The sequence below is a fragment of the Lepisosteus oculatus genome, chromosome 14, assembly GCF_040954835.1.
Source record: "Lepisosteus oculatus isolate fLepOcu1 chromosome 14, fLepOcu1.hap2, whole genome shotgun sequence".
Classification (NCBI taxonomy): domain Eukaryota; kingdom Metazoa; phylum Chordata; class Actinopteri; order Semionotiformes; family Lepisosteidae; genus Lepisosteus; species Lepisosteus oculatus.
In genome coordinates, this window is record NC_090709.1 from 48,026,616 (window position 1) to 48,043,883 (window position 17,268).

Here is a 17,268-nt window from a genome sequence, read left to right on the forward strand (position 1 = left end):
GGCTCGTTGGTCTAGTGGTATGATTCTCGCTTAGGGTGCGAGAGGTCCCGGGTTCAACTCCCGGACGAGCCCTTGTGTGCTCTTTTCCTCCTCTTCCACAAGACTGGGAACTGATATCCACATCACTTCGCAACGTCTGCTTATGACAAACGATGGAATGTGACTAATGACTGAACGAGCCTGGTGAATTCTCATCACGTGGCACAATGAGAGCGTGCAGTCAGCTGTCCGAGGCGGCAACCTCATTGCTCGTTCAAAAGAACACGTACTGAAAACTCATCACCACTATGTCGTAGATGAGCACCGCGATCGCTTGTTGTCATGCGTCCTTACTTGGGAAATGCAGAAGCAAAAACTGCCCTCTCTCAGCCACCGAAACGTGTGCGGCTCGCCTTGCGCTCTCTGCACCTCGCATATTTGTGGAGCTGTCTGCTCTTCTTTCTGTTGAAGTAATCAAGTTACGGGGCGTCCTGCAGCCTATGATGTTCTCACTGAGAGCTTTCAAGATTTGAAGGAAAACTACGAGCTTGATTGCTCAAGTCGAACGAATGTGATTGTTAAGCAATCGATGATCAAAAGCACGTCTTCTAACAATTCCTGAGAGTATTATCAGCACTGTTTTCACTCGGATATACTTTTCACTTGCTAAGCTGACAAATTGGACGAGAAAATGCCGGAGACGCACTCAGTGCAGACTGAGGTTGGGAAGGAGGTGTGGCCCTTCAACGCTTGACAATTGAAGGACATTCCCTCCGCAACGGAGGAGCACCTGTCAGAAGTCACAGAGGCTAAATGAGAGCACCAGGCTCCTGGAGCTCTAAACTCAGACCTGGAGGATGCGGGCATCAATCCCGCTACCTCTCGCATGCTAAGCGAGCGCTCTACCATTTGAGCTCATCCCCCTTGGTTCATGCTTCTCGGCATCATGTCTTACCGCCTCTGCCCCTCTTACCGGGCACTGCCCACTGCCCTTGGTCTGCAAGGCAGTCCTTTCAAGTGCGATGACGACGCTGGGACCTTCGTTGCCTATTGTACGAGCTGAACTTTTGTGCTCTTTCCATCAACTCATCTTGTCATCTTACAGTCTGGGTAATTGGAGACTGCACTGTTCTGCTTCCTAAGGTAATATACGGGTTTTTCGCATGAAGCCGTATTGAACAGTATTTCTCGCATTGTGAACATGTGCACACAGCGGTCCCCCGGGTTCCAGTTAGTGCATAATTATGCATCAATGAAAAACTAAATTAGCTCACTGAAAGTTTGATGTAGAGAATGTGGAAATTTCCAGAAGTTGTGGTCTTTTAAATGCATTTGGTTTGAAGACGTTCTGTGCTTCCATTGTGAAGATATGGACAAAACAATATTTGAGCGTGGTAAAAAAAAGTCATAAAAATGACAAAGTGAAGGCTGAGAAAGCATTCACAATGCATTTTATACACAAAGCAAGTGTTTTTGTAACTCTAAGAGATTTCCCGAAAGCACTACAGGCGTGCCAAAATCGTTTTCGAACTTCAAGCTAACTTTACCCCCGTCTTAGAGAAAGGACTGCCTTTCACTTCTCTGTGTTTTCTTTCACAGCGTCGTGCACCTTTTCATTGCTCTCGCTTTCAGAGCCTCTGCACAGCACACGACTCGACATCAGGAGGCACATTGAAGTGAAAGCAGAAAGCGCTGCGACATGCACTGTGCAGATCCCGCCACACTAAGAGGTGAGTGGGTCTGTTCGATCACAGCGCATAGGCGAATCCCCAAACAGTGTGCGTGGCAACAAAAAAAGCTGCTCTGTTTTGAACTGGGGACATTGCACGTGTGAGGCTAACGTGATAACCACTACACTATGGAAACGGTGGGAAATTGTGCCCAGTGGCCCACTGCTGAGCTTCACCAATGCTAGTCAGGGACCAATGCTATTCGATGTGAATTAAATGCTATTCAACTGTCCAATTCTATTCAGGGGTGGAAAAGGGTGGAGCCGTGTGTGTCTTTTGTTCAAAGACACCCCCATCTCAGAGCCGGAAGTACAAGCCTTCCTCCCGCAGGTCCACAAAGATGTTATTGTTTAAGAAGATCCTGCGAAAGTCGGCCATCTGCCTTTCAGCCCTGCAGTAGTCCAGGCTGAAAGAGAAGCAGCCCTTCACCCTGGCAATGTACAGCCTGACAAGGTCTGGCTTCAGGCCATTGTACATCATGAGGTTCCTCCTCTCCCAGACAGCTGTCCTCGTTAGGCTGAGGAGGAGGTTCACTAAAATGGCATTAACCCCCCCCCCCCTCAGACCCGCGGTACCCAAAGAGGAACAGCTCTTTCTAGGGCACCCCGTCAAGAACAGCTCCTCGAACAGAGCGAAACAGACAATCCAGCAGAACCATCAAGTACGCCCTGGCTCGAGCTGGGGGAAGATCTTACCCCAGAACACCTCTGAGACCGGCACTCTGAAGCGTTTTGCCATCATCAGCCTGTAGAACATGCTGGTGGTGCACCCCAGGAGGTCCACCCCACGGTCCCCCCACTTCACCCTCAGCTCCGGCCAGCCCGGGCCTGCTGCCCCGTCTTGTAGATGGAGCTTCTCCAGCCAACTGTCCGGGAGACCGAGTTTGAGCTGTAATCCTGACGGATCTTACTGACAGGCAGCTCGTCGTCGACCTCTCGCACAGCGTCGACAATAGCCTGGGTGGGCAGAAATCCGTCCTTTACTTCATAAAGAAGATCCTTGACCTTGGATATGCCAGCCCCGTAGAGCTGCCTGTTCCATCGAGACACCAGCAGGGGGTTGAGGAACAGAGGCTGTTCCAGAAGCTGGGCCCGGGTCTCCGGCGTGTAGGAGACATGCTGGGACATGAACTACCCCCTCGCCAGCAGGACCTCCCTGTAAAAGGAGGGCAGATGTTTTATCAACCCCGGAGTGAGCCTCACCAGGAGGGTCTCCTGCCCCAAGCCCCCGCAAGTCTCGAGGTAGCTTGCCATACCAATCTTCCAAATGCTGACATTATCCAGGTCAAGGAACTTCTTCACTACTTTCAGCCTAAAGCTTTTCAGCTTCAGGCCTACATCAGACAGCTTCAGCCCACCCCTGGAGATTTCCCCAATAAGGATGTCATGAGTGACCCGCGGAGGCTTCCCCTCCCACACGAATCCAACCACCAGTTGCCTAATCTCATTCTCTACCCGTTCAGGAAGAGGCATCACAGACAATGGGTACCACAAGAGGGACAGGCACAGTGTGTTAACGAGCAGGACCCTTCCCTTTAGGGTCAGGGACCTGTGTCTCCACCGATTTAATTGGCCCTCATCTTAATGAGCTTCTCCTTCCACAGGAGAAGCCCAGTGGCCTGCTCATCAGCGTTAATGTAGACGCCAAGGACCTTCAGGTGACCCGTCTCAACCCTGAAAGGGTAGCCGAAGAGCGGGGCAAGGTCTGCCCTCCCCACCGGCATGACCTCAGACTTCTCCAAGTTTACCTTGGCGCCCGAGGCAGCGCAGTAGGCCTGCACCACCTCTAAAATGGCCGAGATCTCCGCCAACGTCAGTCTGGTGTCGTCAGCATATTGGTAGATCAACGAGGTGGCGGTGCCCCCAGGCAAGGTCACTGGAAAGAAGCTCGTGAGGGAACCATTCACCTAGACACAGCTCACGATCCCCTTGTCCCCTTGACCCTCACACCTGAAGAGTGCTGGCTGTGATGAATTAAACCAGTTTTACAGGTTTCAATCACAGACCATGTGACATGGGACTCAGTAAACTAACAGCGCCATCGGATTTGATAATACCTAACCAAAATCCGCAATATGGAAACAGAACCTGTGTGATTGTTGATAGATGATGTACTCGTAACATTTTTTCAAGACGAACTACAACATTTAAAAAATGACTTGTATGTACTTGATATCTCTAATCAATCCACGGGTTCCAGCACAAAACGAAAGTAAAACGCATACCGTTTCGCGCTTCTTATTAGTTGCTCAAAAGTAATTTGACCGTATGAAATGCATAATATAAACCTAGAAACATAAACGTGAGCAGTACTTAAGCACTGTAGTATCGGTGTTAAGACATACCTCTCAAAAACTGTAAATCAAGTTAAAAATATCTCAAGACCGATTCTGGTCGTAATGAAACCATGCAAGGGAGTTTTTATGTCCGTTGCAGTTCTTTTGCAACATGAATATAATTATATCGTTATTAATTTCTTGAGATACGCGATTCCATATTATATTCCCTTTTAATCAAATTCTAAAAGTATGCTTGTTGACTCCGGTATCACGTTAGTTAAAGACTTCGAAGCTTACAATGTTTAGGGAGAAATGGAATACTGCTGTGTATTTTTTTCTTTTCATGATAGGTGTCGCATTTTAAATCATTTTCGTAGTTAGAAATTATGAAACGCCCTGTTAAAAGCAAGGAAGTTTTTATGCCCGTTGAAGTAAAACAAAATGCCTGACAAAGTATGGCTTGGACAGATTCCAAGTGCTTGTACAAATGTGCTAAAGAAATTATACTTTGAGTATACAGCTTGTCCAAGGTCATCCATTATTAATACTATTAGTAATATCTTCAGTAAAGGCTTTGATGCATATATATTTCTGATAAAGGTAGGTTGTGTACTTTTGTCCAACTGAGCAATCTTGCTTTCATAAAATATACCAACATTTTAATGACTGATGATTAACATGCTGTAATACACAGTTCAAAATTAAAGGCTCAAATGCTGTACATGAGAGGTTAAGCTCCCCCTGGCAGTTTTACAAGGCGACGCCGGATAGTTAGTCACGTGACACACGTGAACTGCGTGATACCGCGTGATACCGCGACACGCCCACCGGGGTATGCCGCGAAATACCTCACCCATTTTGAATGGCTGCATCTGTACATGCTCGGGAAAGCGAATCCGAACAAACCTCATGCCATCAGCAATGGTGGTCCCAGGGTAGTGGCGCATCCTGATGTCCGAAATCACTCTCACCCCCCAGCTACTCAGCTTCTCCTTGATAGTCTCGTTTGAGATATATGCCGGGAAATGGAGGAAGGACACCACTACCTCCTTCCGCTCCAGCCAGCGGCAGTAGCAGGGTGTGCCCTGCACATCCAGCCCCACAGCCACCGCGTCTGCATGTTCCTTTGAGTCCAGAGTCAGTTCAAACTATTTTGGCGTCCGGGGGTGGCAGGCAAAAAGAGAGCCCTCCCCACAGACGCCGTGCACAGCTGCGATAATAGCACCCGCAGACGGTTTCTCCACGCCGCTCACATCCACCACAACAGTATGCGCCCTCGCAAAAAGCCGCCGGGGGGGTCGGTCCGAATTCCTCATCCTTCTCTTTCCTACACCACTCTCCTCCTCCACTACAATAACATTCTCTGCCTCCATGTTTTTTCCTTCCATTAAAACACAAACAGGACTCAGAAAGCAACAAAAAAGCAACAAAAAAAAAACCAAAAGTCTCTCCCCTCCCCAAACAGAGCTAGGCTGAAGGGGAGGGCTTCAAAAATCAACAAAAAACACCAAAAAAAACACAAAAATTCACAAAAAACAAAGTCTTACTAAAGACAAACAAATCCTCTTCTTCTTCTCCTTCTTATAGAGAGGACAGCTCCGTCACCTCTTTTACGACGCTGTTTTTTTTCCCTTGCGTTTTTCTCTTCTTCCCACGTTCTCTCTCTTCACTGCCTTCGTCCCCGCTCTATTTCACTTCAGCCTTTCACTCTTGCTTCCTTCCAATGAGGACGGAGCTGAAAGGGCGCTATAGAGGATCGCTGTGGAGAGCTGCTGCTGTGCTTTGACATCTGAGCTCTGTGGAAAACGATCTCAATACAATTCTGAAAAACGCGACTCCCCGAACGCCAGCCGAACAAGTCTCCACAGCCGAAGCGCTGTGTCTCTTTTCAGCTGGCGATAAACCTTTCCTCGATCCTTTGCGGACTTGTAAAACTGTTCATGATCAGAATAAAAAACGCTCACGCTAATACACAAGCACCCGTGTCTCGCCAAAGCTGACAAATAAACAGACGGACAAGCCGCACTGCACGTGTGAACAGGGGAATGAGCGAGCGAGCGGGGATAGGGCGCCTCCTGCGCTTAAAAGCTTACAGCACCTGGTATTCCCAGGCGGTCTCCCATCCAAGTACTAACCAGGCCCATCCCTGTTTAGCTTCAGAGATCAGACGAGATCGGGCACATTCAGGGTGGTGTGGCCACAAACGAAAGCCATGGCGCCTGACTCGCTACTTGAAGCTGTGTGTGGCTGGGGCTCCGTGCCCCCCGAGCGGGACTGAAGGATCGTTCGTGTGCAACTCTTTGGAAAGGAGCTGCTTTCCAAATCACATTGCGTACCTGGATGTTGGCGAATGTGCTCCCTTGTGTTGGCTTGTCCCGCACTGGAGGAGAACAAACAAACTGCTTGGAGGAGCACAAGGCAAGTCTTCACAAGACAAAAACCTCCAGTGCACAGCACTCAAAACATTTCTGGGCTGTCGCGTGTTTATTTCAGCACATAAAGCACACCAGTCCAACATGTCGGCCGGGCGCTCTGCGCCTCCGCCCTCTTGTGGCCTTGCGGCGTCAGAGCAAGAGGCTCCTTCTTGCTGCCTTTCCGCTGTGTTGCAGAGCCCCGAGAGGGAACCTGGAGCGCACACTTTGTGGGGGGCAGGGGACCGCGTTCGCGCTCTCTTGCGCGAGTACTAAATCTCACGGCGCCAGCCAGCGGCCAGGGGACAAATACAATATCGCGGGACAGGGGGGCCTCGTCATTGATTGTTACATATGAGACGGGGATTAGGAGGAGACCCCGACTGATTGGTAAAGGGGAACACTAACACCAGAGTGACACCCCCGGCGGCTCTTTTTGAGAGACGCCCTGGGATTTCTTAATGGCCAAGGAGGGTCGCCATCAGGATGCTGGGGCATAAGAAAGCCACACAAACCGCAGGGTGAGCGCTCCCTACTGGTCCCAGTCACACCTCTTGCAGGAGCAGCAGCAACCTGAGCTTTTCCGGGGGGAATCTCCCATCCGGGTGCCGGCTAGGCTCACACCTGCTGGGCTGCCGTGGGTGAGCCCAGTTGAGAGTCGCAGGGTGAGATCTAGTCACAGGGGAGAAACGATACAAGCGAAGGATTACTCGGCTCCCAGCACTTGAAAAGACCGACAAATGACTCGTTCCCGCCGGAGCTGAATGTACCTGCATGTGTCGTGTCGTCTTCTTCCCCCGCCACGCTGTGTTTGCTTTATTGTCTTTGAAGCCGGCCCCCAGGACGAGACGGGCTGTTCCTGTGCCCCAATTAACACTTTACAGGTGCCATTCCCCGACATTGTGGCCATTGTCGGTGGTCACACGCGATAAGATAAGGTGGAGGAGAGTGGGGCATGCCCAGCGCCAGACATTCGAAGAGGGGGCTGTGCGAGGTGAGGTGAGGTGTGACACGCTGGAGCCCTGACGCCGCTAATGCGGAGCACTTGTTGAACTGGCATTGAAAGGACGTGTGCACACGGAGCGAGCCTTCCCTGCGGCGGAGCGTGTTGTGTGCGCTGCAGTGGTGCCGAGAGAACAGCACAGAAGGCAGCAGGCTCTGGAGAGCAGGTAAGAGACGGAGCCTTGTGGGCAGGCGAGCAGGCCCATTTTTTGGAAATTGCTGAAAAGGCTCCAGTGTTTGTTCGGTGCGTGGCAGGCGCACGATGCGAGCCTGCGTAGCGATTTGTGGGTCTGGTGTTATGCAAATGAGGCCGAATTGCATCCCGGGACATGCAGCGAATGCGCATTGGCGACTGCAGATGTGTAGGAAACGGCGTGCTCGTTTTCTCGTTTTGCCCACCCTTTTGAGTGTTAGTGTGGCGTGTGAGTGTGCGAAAGAGTGGGCCCAGCAGGAGGCAGTGGCGTGCGGGGCGAGGAGCTGGGCTAGGCTGCGCACTTTGTGCTGTGGGTCCGGGCCGCTTGCAGGGCCTTATATAACTTATACTTACCTGGCAGTGGAGATACCTTGATCATCCTGTAGGTGGAGTAGTTGGATTGTTTGCTTGTTTTGTGGAAGCAGTGTTTGTTTTGCAGTTTACGAAATGGCAACTTTTGGATCCCGCAAGAATGCTGTGCGTTTTGAGGTTTTGGATGACCTCTTCATGGATCGCATGCAGTTCAGTAGAAAAGTGTTGCAGAAGGAACTTGGCTTTGAACCTCGGCACTTGGATTTCATCTTCGCTCTCCCAGGTCAGAAAGCATTTGAGGTTGTTTTTGCTACCTATTCTCTGTTTGAACGATGTGTGGATGTGTTTGAGGCAAAAAGAGGGAAAGTTCCTGCCCTTGAGAAGATCAACTTGCAGCCTCTGACACAGAGAGAGAGGAAAACAGTGCATGTTGTTATGTTCTCGAATCTGGCAAAGACGGAGGACATTCAAACCTGGCTTAACCAGTACTGCACCGTCCACCATGGAACTGAGGTTAGAGATGTTGACAGTATAAAAACAGGAGGCAAGGAAATTCGAGGTTCGTTTGCTACCGGACAATGTAAATGGAGGCTTAAGGCACCTGCCCTCTACAATCCGGCTGGGCACCTGCAATGGCTATGTTTTTTATGTGGGACAACCAAAGGTGTGTCAGCGCTGTGGTGCTGTGGGACACCTGGCATTGTCCTGCACTGTGAAATGCTGCAAGACCTGTGGCAAACAGGGACATTTATCCTCTGACTGTTCAATGCTGCCAAATTGCAATTTATGTGGCTCGGAAGGACACGTTTTTAAGAACTGCCCTCACGCCTACGCCAATAAACTCAAAATGAGAAAGGATGAGGCAGTGCTTGTTTCAGCCAAACCGGCCTGAAAATCCAAAGCAAATAACAAGTCAAACAAAGAACCCTTGTTGGACAAAGACTCTCAGCCTCCAGCCAGGATCAGTCCTGCTGTGGCTCCGGGGCCGGTGGAAGAGAAATCCACTACGCCCCCACAACTGCAGACTGCACCAGACAAGCACGAGGGTTTGAAAACCCCCGAGAACAGCGAGGACCCCTCCCCCACTCCTGCTCCTCAGAACGAGGGCCAGTGTGGGGCCCCCCGGTGAAGCGGGTCCAGCGAGGATACCCAGGATTCAGCAGAGCTGCTTTTCTCAGACTCTGCAAGTCCTACAGATGCCCTCCTCTCCTCCATCCAGTCCATCACGGAGGATCTGCAGCAGCTGGTGGGTGAGGGGGAAGAGGAGACTGGTGCATCGGCTGCACCCCTTTCCCCTCAGTGCTCCCAGGAGCTGGACTTGAGGAAAAGGAAAAATGACTCTGTTTTCTCCCCGAGCGAGGAGGAAGGAGAGCATGGTGATGGGGACAGCTGGAACCCCTGCACCCCTCCCTCTACCCCCTTCCCTGAAATGGACTCCGTGAACGCTTTTACTGCTGCCACCCTGATGAAGGCTCATTCAGAGGATGGCTGGCAGGAAATTGGTAAGAAGAAAAAGAAAAAGAAGTAAATCAAGAGAGGTATAAAAGCTTTGAAGATAGGTGGGATAAAGGGCCTTCTGATTGGTCAGGGGACAATAACAACAGAACCTCTGGCGTGGCCATTCTTTTCAAAGGATGGGCATTCAAATTGAAAAGTATTCAGAGGGTCATAGATGGCAGGTTGCTGTGTGTGGATGTGGAATGGGGGACCGTTAACCTGCGTCTAATCAATGTGTATTGTCCTACTGACGTTGGAGGAAGGGTGGAGCTACTCAAAGCACTCTCTCCCCTATTGTTATGTAGCACAGACGTGATAGTGGGAGGGGATTTTAATTGTATCTTAGAGCACACAGATAGGCAGTCTAGCTCTCCGATAAAATTGGATTCCAGCTCACTAGCCCTGCAAAACTTAGTTCAAGACTTTAAACTCTCAGACACATATAGATTTTTATATCCCACAACAGCAGGATATACATGGTCAGGGAGGACTAGCAGCTCCAGAATTGACTATTGCTTTGTCTCAGAGAGAGTGAAAGTTGTTGGGGTCACTCTTCAGCCTGTCCTCTTCTCAGATCATCAGGCTTTAGGGTGTAGAGTGGAACTCCAGGGCGGGACTGTCTTTGGCCCAGGCCTCTGGAAACTCAACACAAAGCTGCTAGAGAATGAGGGGGTAGTATCCCGCTACAAGGAGAAACTATCACAGTGGCTGTCCTTGCAGTGTCTGTACGAGTCAGTAGGAGAGTGGTGGGAGGAGGTGAAGGTGAGGACAAAGGCCTTTTTCATGGATGAGGGAAGGAAGGCTGCTGCCAGACGGAGAAGAGTGCTAGCCAGGAAACAGAGGCAGCTGCAGCGTCTCTACACGAGACAGTGGCTTGGATGTGCTCGAGGATATCACCCTTTTAAAAAAGGATGTCCGGAGCATAGCGGAAGAAAGTAGTCGAGGAGTGCTGTTAAGAAGCAGAGTGCAGTTCTTGGAAGAAAATGAGAAGTGTACTTGCTTCTTTTTCAGGAAAGTGGTAGGCTCCAAGTCTGTCATGGAAAGTGTAGTTGATGAGGAGGGAAGAGAGAGAACAGAGCCGAGTGCTATCCTCTCCTGCATCGAGGCCTTCTTGTCACGGACGTCCAAGGGGACTAACCGTGGGGAGCAGGAGGGCGGAAAAAGACCCATATGCTTAGCGGCGATACAGGAAAAAGGCCCGGGCTCATTAGTGCAAAGAGTTCAGGAATGCCGTATAGAAACCTGTGCCCTCAGGGAGCGGACGTGGGGCGCCCTGGTGCTAGGCGGGTCTCAGGACATCCGAACGTCAGTGCTGAGCGAGGACAGAGTGCAAGACCCTGAAATATTTAGCCAAGGGAAAGAGAGGGACAGGAAGGACAGCAGACCAGAAACTAGGGACAGGACAGAGAAGGACCGCCCTCTGGCTGCAGAGGGCGTGACACTTCTACTCAAGACTGTACAGCTCTACAGAGGTAAAGGATGAAGAAACTCATTTTTTTACCTCAAAGCTAGAAAACGTTTTGAGTGAAGAAGATAGGGAAGTACTTGAGGGGGATTTGACAGTAGAAGAGCTGAGAGGCTATGGAGAGCTTACAGAAGGTGAAAACGCCGGGTGCTGACAGGCTCCCTAAAGGGGTGTCTGCTTTTACTACTTGCACGAATGAAGGCAAAAAAAAAGCCAATCGATGTGAACGAACGGCGCTTTACAGAGGAGTACTGCCTGACTGGATCGTTGATGAACGACAGAGGCCACTCCGACCTCTTCTCGGTTTTCTTCAATGACTTACTAAGGATCTTCTTCACATTCGCCCATGCAGGGGAAGCCAGTTACACCAAAGCAAACGCAGGAAAGTGCATTTCAAGCAGAGACCAGGAGGGACTTGTTTACACCGACAGTGGGCGGAGAATGGAACAATGCGCCCAGCCCTGTTGCTGGAGCCGATTCTTGATGAGCTCTTGGGCTCACTAAGAGGCCCCCGCTGGATGCTAATCTTTCTGTTGTTCTTGCAGGTCCTGCGCTGCTTTTGAGCCGACAGAGCTCGTCCTGGTTTGCCGGCACAGCCCAATTGCAAATGATCGGCTACGCGTAGAGAAGGAACGTGCGTTTGGTACAAGAGTGCACGAAGGCACCGGAAATACATTGGGAACAAATGACCGGTTGCTCAAGACCTCTGTGAAGTACAGGAGCGTGCAACACGAGGCTGTTTCCGCCCGGTCTCGAACCGGGGACCTCTCGCGTGTTAGGCGAACGTGATAGCCGCTACACTACGGAAACCTGCAGGGACTGCTGCTGGTGTCTCGCTTGCGTTTCGGGCTGAGAAAGGGACGCGTCACTTTAGGAAGGGGGTGCTGGAGAGAGGAACAAAGGGCGCGATGAAACAAAATGCCGAAACCCGGGATCGAACCAGGGACCCTTAAATCTTCAGTCTAACGCTCTCCCAACTGAGCTATTTCGGCGGTGCAAAGAGCACACAGCCACCTGCTCCAGCCTTTCTGTGTTGTGGCATGAGCGCACCAAGAGTAGCGGGAGAGTGTTGCAGGAATGTCACTCAGAAGGAAAGCCACCCAGCTGCGCCTTCTGAGCTCTGTCCAGCGCATCTTCCTCGCATGGACTCCTGCCTGCGACGGGCAGGAAACAATTAGCAAGAACAGAACGACACCCCATGGGTGTCTCATGACCGCACCTTAGGTTGTGACACGTGCAGGTGTGAGGGGTTGCCGGGCTACTTTGGAGCAGAGCTTGGGCGGAGGGGGGGCGGGAAAGCAGACAAAGAGGTGACACCTCAAGGTCTGCACGATCACAGCTCTCCGCCGCCCCAGGCTTCCGCTCGATAAGCTACTGGACACACCCGCCCCTCCTCACACAGACCGTGGAAAAGCCCCCGAGTGGGAGGGCTCTCTCTTCCTCCCAGGAGCTCTTGGACACGACGCACAGACAGGGCGCGGGGAGCCGCTGCCTGCAAACACGGCTCCAGGAAGGACTCCACTCCGCAGGAGCCGCAGAGCAGAGGAGATGAGGGCAGCTTAGCTCCTGTGCAGAGACCTGAGCTGTTGTTGCTGTGGATGCTGTCTTTTCTGCACTCGGGGTAGGAGTGAATGTTGAGTTGCCCTTAGAAATGAAGCAGAGCACTTCAACGGCACGGGTGTGTGTGTGTGTGCGCCCTGGTGATTCTGGGAGACAGATCGAACCTGGGCTAAAAGAGAGGGGGCTTAGCCCTCTTCCATTTGCTAGTTCAAAGTTGTACAACCCATTTGTATCTGCTAGGCGGCGCAGTCGTCGTGCACAAAGAACGCTTTGAAAAGCGTCAAAGGCAAGTCATTCCGAGTTGGTCGTTTGTGTTTTCCGTTCAGACGCGAAATGCTGAAATGATCTCTCGGCTCCTCGGTTGTCATTTCTGCTCCGTAAAGGGATCACAGCACGCGTCGGCTTCCAGCATGCTGGATCGGGACACGATGCCGGGGGTTGGAGAGAGCGATGTCTTCCTTGTTAGTATAGTGGCAAGTATCCCCGCCTGTCACGTGGGAGACCGGGGTTCGATTCCCCGACGGGGAGTAGCTTTTCTTTCACCTCCTTAGAGAAATGACTGCCTTTCACTTCTCTGTTTTCTTTCACAGCGTCGTGCACCTTTTCATTGCTCTCGCTTTCAGAGCCTCCGCACGGCACACGACTCGACATCAGGAAGCACATTGAAGTGAAAGCAGGAAACGCTGCGACATGCACTGTGCAGATCCCGCCACACTAAGAGGTGAGTGGGTCTGTTCGATGCACAAAGAACGCTTTGAGAAGCGTCAAAGGCAAGTCATTCCGAGTTGGTCATTTGTGTTTTCCGTTCAGACGCGAAATGCTGAAATGATCTCTCGGCTCCTCGGTTGTCATTTCTGCTCCGTAAAGGAATCACAGCACGCGTCGGCTTCCAGCACGGTGGGTCGGGACAAGATGCCGGGGGTCGGAGAGAGCGATGTCTTCCTCGTTAGTATAGGACCTGTCACCTGTCCCCACCTGTCACGCGGGAGACTGGGGTACATCAGGACGCGCATTGAAGTGAAAGCAGGATGCGCTGTGACATGCACTGTGCAGATCCCGCCACACTAAGAGGTGAGTGGGTCTGTTCGATCACAGCGCTCGACGAATCCCCAATCCCCTTTTGTGCCTGGCGACAAAAGATGTCTGTTTCCGCCCGGTTTCGAACCGGGGACCTTTCGCATGTGAGGCAAACGTGATAACCACTACACTATGGAAACGATGGCAAGACGTGCCCAGCGGCCCAGTGCTGAGCTTCGCCAATGCGATTCAGCTGCTTCCAGTGCCTTTATTGGAGTGCACTGATGGACCGTGCTCTCTCTCCAGAGACCAGCACGCCTGTCATGGACAGAGCAAGAAAGGCGGCGCCACATTCTACAGCCCTCTCCACGCAATCGACGAAATCGGGCTACTGAAGTGGAGAAAATCGCCTCTCCAGAAAGTGCAAATATCATCTTGGAGACTATAAATCCTATTGCCGAAGGTCAGCCCTGTCTACCAGAGTAACCCTCCCACAGCGATGATCAGCTCGTCTCACACGCGAGAAGTTTCGGTTGGAAACAAGCGCCCCCTCTTCTCGCACGTTTTGCACGTTCGAGTAGTTTTAATGCGGCTCTTTCGTACACGGTGCTGATCTTTTGGAAAGCAGGAGGCAAAACCGAGTCGAACCGCCTGGGTGAAAACCAGGAACCCTAACCGCTAGACTATATGGCAGCGAACAACCATGCTGTTCCCGGCATCATGCAAGCAAACTACATAAATATGAGAAAACACGCAAGAGAGTTGTCACTCAGAGTGTCGAAGGGTCGATGTATACTGGGGCTCAGTTGAAATGCAACGTCAGGACTTTTCCGAATTATGTCACACGAAGAGAGCACAGCCCTTTCCGCCCTGCCGCGTGTGTCTCGGTAACTCGCTGTGATCGTATAGTGGTCAGTACTTTGCGTTGTGGCTGCAACAACCCCGGTTCGAATCCGGGTCACGGCAGAATAGGGGCGTCTGCTTTTACTACTCGCACGAATGAAGGCAAAAAAAAGCCAATCGATGTGAACGAACGGCGCTTTACAGAGGAGTACTGCCTGACTGATCGTTCATGAACGACAGAGGCCACTCCGACCTCTTCTCGGTTTTCTTCAATGACTTACTAAGGATCTTCTTCACATTCGCCCATGCAGGGGAAGCCAGTTACACCAAAGCAAACGCAGGAAAGTGCATTTCAAGCAGAGACCAGGAGGGACTTGTTTACACCGAGAGTGGGCGGAGAATGGAACAATGCGCCCAGCCCTGTTGCTGGAGCCGATTCTTGATGAGCTCTTGGGCTCACTAAGAGGCCCCCGCTGGATGCTAATCTTTCTGTTGTTCTTGCAGGTCCTGCGCTGCTTTTGAGCCGACAGAGCTCGTCCTGGTCTGTTGGCACAGCCCAATTGCAAATGATCGGCTCCGCGTACAGAAGGAACGTGCGTTTGGTACAAGAGTGCACGAAGGCACCGGAAATACATTGGGAACAAATGACGGGTCGCTCAAGACTTCTGTGAAGTACAGGAGCGTGCAAAACGAGGCTGTTTCCGCCCGGTCTCGAACCGGGGACCTTTCGCGTGTTAGGCGAACGTGATAGCCGCTACACTACGGAAACCTGCAGGGACCGCTGCTGGTGTCTCGCTTGCGTTTCAGGCTGAGAAAGGGACGCGTCACTTTAGGCAGGGGGCGCTGGAGAGAGGAACAAAGGGCGCGATGAAACAAAATGCCGAAACCTGGGATCGAACCAGGGACCTTTAGATCTTCAGTCTAACGCTCTCCCAACTGAGCTATTTCGGCGGTGCACAAAGACCTCACCCACCTGCTCCAGCCTTCCTGTGTTGTGGCATGAGCGCACCAAGAGTAGCGGGAGAGTGTTGCAGGAACGTCAATCAGAAGGAAAGCCACCCAGCTGCGCCCTCTGAGCTCTGTCCAGCGCATCTTCCTCGCATGGACTACTGCCTGCGACGGGCAGGAAACAATTAGCAAGAACAGAACGACACCCCATGGGTGTCTCATGACCGCACCTTAGGTTGTGACACGTGCAGGTGTGAGGGGTTGCCGGGCTACTTTGGAGCAGAGCTTGGGCGGAGGGGGGGCGGGAAAGCAGACAAAGAGGTGACACCTCAAGGTCTGCACGATCACAGCTCTCCGCCGCCCCAGGCTTCCGCTCGATAAGCTACTGGACACACCCGCCCCTCCTCACACAGACCGTGGAAAAGCCCCCGAGTGGGAGGGCTCTCTCTTCCTCCCAGGAGCTCTTGGACACGACGCACAGACAGGGCGCGGGGAGCCGCCGCCTGCAAACACGGCTCCAGGAAGGACTCCACTCCGCAGGAGCCGCAGAGCAGAGGAGATGAGGGCAGCTTAGCTCCTGTGCAGAGACCTGAGCTGTTGTTGCTGTGGATGCTGTCTTTTCTGCACTCGAGGTAGGAGTGAATGCTGAGTTGCCCTTAGAAATGAAGCAGAGCACTTCAACGGCACGGGTGTGTGTGTGTGTGCGCCCTGGTGATTCTGGGAGACAGATCGAACCTGGGCTAAAAGAGAGGGGGCTTAGCCCTCTTCCATTTGCTAGTTCAAAGTTGTACAACCCATTTGTATCTGCTAGGCGGCGCAGTCGTCGTGCACAAAGAACGCTTTGAAAAGCGTCAAAGGCAAGTCATTCCGAGTTGGTCGTTTGTGTTTTCCGTTCAGACGCGAAATGCTGAAATGATCTCTCGGCTCCTCGGTTGTCATTTCTGCTCCGTAAAGGGATCACAGCACGCGTCGGCTTCCAGCACGCTGGGTCGGGACACGATGCCTGGGGTTGGAGAGAGCGATGTCTTCCTCGTTAGTATAGTGGCAAGTATCCCCGCCTGTCACGTGGGAGATCGGGGTTCGATTCCCCGACGGGGAGTAGCTCTTCTTTCACCTCCTTAGAGAAATGACTGCCTTTCACTTCTCTGTTTTCTTTCACAGCGTCGTGCACCTTTTCATTGCTCTCGCTTTCAGAGCCTCCGCACGGCACACGACTCGACATCAGGAAGCACATTGAAGTGAAAGCAGGAAGCGCTGCGACATGCACTGTGCAGATCCCGCCACACTAAGAGGTGAGTGGGTCTGTTCGATCACAGCGCTCGACGAATCCCCAATCCCCTTTTGTGCCTGGCGACAAAAGATGTCTGTTTCCGCCCGGTTTCGAACCGGGGACCTTTCGCGTGTGAGGCGAACATGATAACCACTACACTATGGAAACGGTGGTAAGACGTGCCCAGTGGCCCAGTGCTGAGCTTCGCCAATGCGATTCAGCTGCTTCCAGTGCCTTTATTGGAGTGCACTGATGGACCGTGCTCTCTCTCCAGAGACCAGCACGCCTGTCATGGACGGAGCAGGAAAGGCGGCGCCACATTCTACAGCCCTCTCCACGCAATCGACGAAATCGGGCTACTGAAGTGGAGAAAATCGCCTCTCTAGAAAGTGTAAATATCATCTTGGAGACTATAAATCCTATTGCCGAAGGTCAGCCCTGTCTACCAGAGTAACCCTCCCACAGCGATGATCAGCTCGTCTCACACGCGAGAAGTTTCGGTTGGAAACAAGCGCCCCCTCTTCTCGCACGTTTTGCACGTTCGAGTAGTTTTAATGCGGCTCTTTCGTACACGGTGCTGATCTTTTGGAAAGCAGGAGGCAAAACCGAGTCGAACCCCCTGGGTGAAAACCAGGAACCCTAACCGCCTTACTATATGGCAGCGAACAACCATGCTGTTCCCGGCATCATGCAAGGAAACTACATAAATATGAGAAAACACGCAAGAGAGTTGTCACTCAGAGTGTCGAAGGGTCGATGTATA

The 17,268-nt window shown here is 51.9% G+C and overlaps 9 non-coding genes across 9 annotated transcripts; 2 read left to right on the plus strand and 7 right to left on the minus strand.

The window, feature by feature from the left end:
* Positions 1 to 72, plus strand: trnap-agg (transfer RNA proline (anticodon AGG)). Its single transcript has one exon. It is a non-coding gene; the product is annotated as a tRNA-Pro (tRNA).
* A 6,001-nt stretch (positions 73 to 6,073) lies between these two features.
* LOC138216153 (5S ribosomal RNA) lies at positions 6,074 to 6,192 on the minus strand. The gene has a single exon (XR_011179865.1). It is a non-coding gene; the product is annotated as a 5S ribosomal RNA (ribosomal RNA).
* A 5,412-nt stretch (positions 6,193 to 11,604) lies between these two features.
* On the minus strand, positions 11,605 to 11,677 carry trnav-aac (transfer RNA valine (anticodon AAC)). Its single transcript has one exon. It is a non-coding gene; the product is annotated as a tRNA-Val (tRNA).
* Positions 11,678 to 11,786: 109 nt separating this feature from the next.
* Positions 11,787 to 11,859, minus strand: trnaf-gaa (transfer RNA phenylalanine (anticodon GAA)). Its single transcript has one exon. It is a non-coding gene; the product is annotated as a tRNA-Phe (tRNA).
* Positions 11,860 to 13,571: 1,712 nt separating this feature from the next.
* trnav-cac (transfer RNA valine (anticodon CAC)) lies at positions 13,572 to 13,644 on the minus strand. Its single transcript has one exon. It is a non-coding gene; the product is annotated as a tRNA-Val (tRNA).
* Positions 13,645 to 14,983: 1,339 nt separating this feature from the next.
* Positions 14,984 to 15,056, minus strand: trnav-aac (transfer RNA valine (anticodon AAC)). The gene has a single exon. It is a non-coding gene; the product is annotated as a tRNA-Val (tRNA).
* A 109-nt stretch (positions 15,057 to 15,165) lies between these two features.
* Positions 15,166 to 15,238, minus strand: trnaf-gaa (transfer RNA phenylalanine (anticodon GAA)). Its single transcript has one exon. It is a non-coding gene; the product is annotated as a tRNA-Phe (tRNA).
* A 1,024-nt stretch (positions 15,239 to 16,262) lies between these two features.
* On the plus strand, positions 16,263 to 16,334 carry trnad-guc (transfer RNA aspartic acid (anticodon GUC)). Its single transcript has one exon. It is a non-coding gene; the product is annotated as a tRNA-Asp (tRNA).
* A 266-nt stretch (positions 16,335 to 16,600) lies between these two features.
* On the minus strand, positions 16,601 to 16,673 carry trnav-cac (transfer RNA valine (anticodon CAC)). The gene has a single exon. It is a non-coding gene; the product is annotated as a tRNA-Val (tRNA).
* Positions 16,674 to 17,268: the final 595 nt, after the last annotated feature.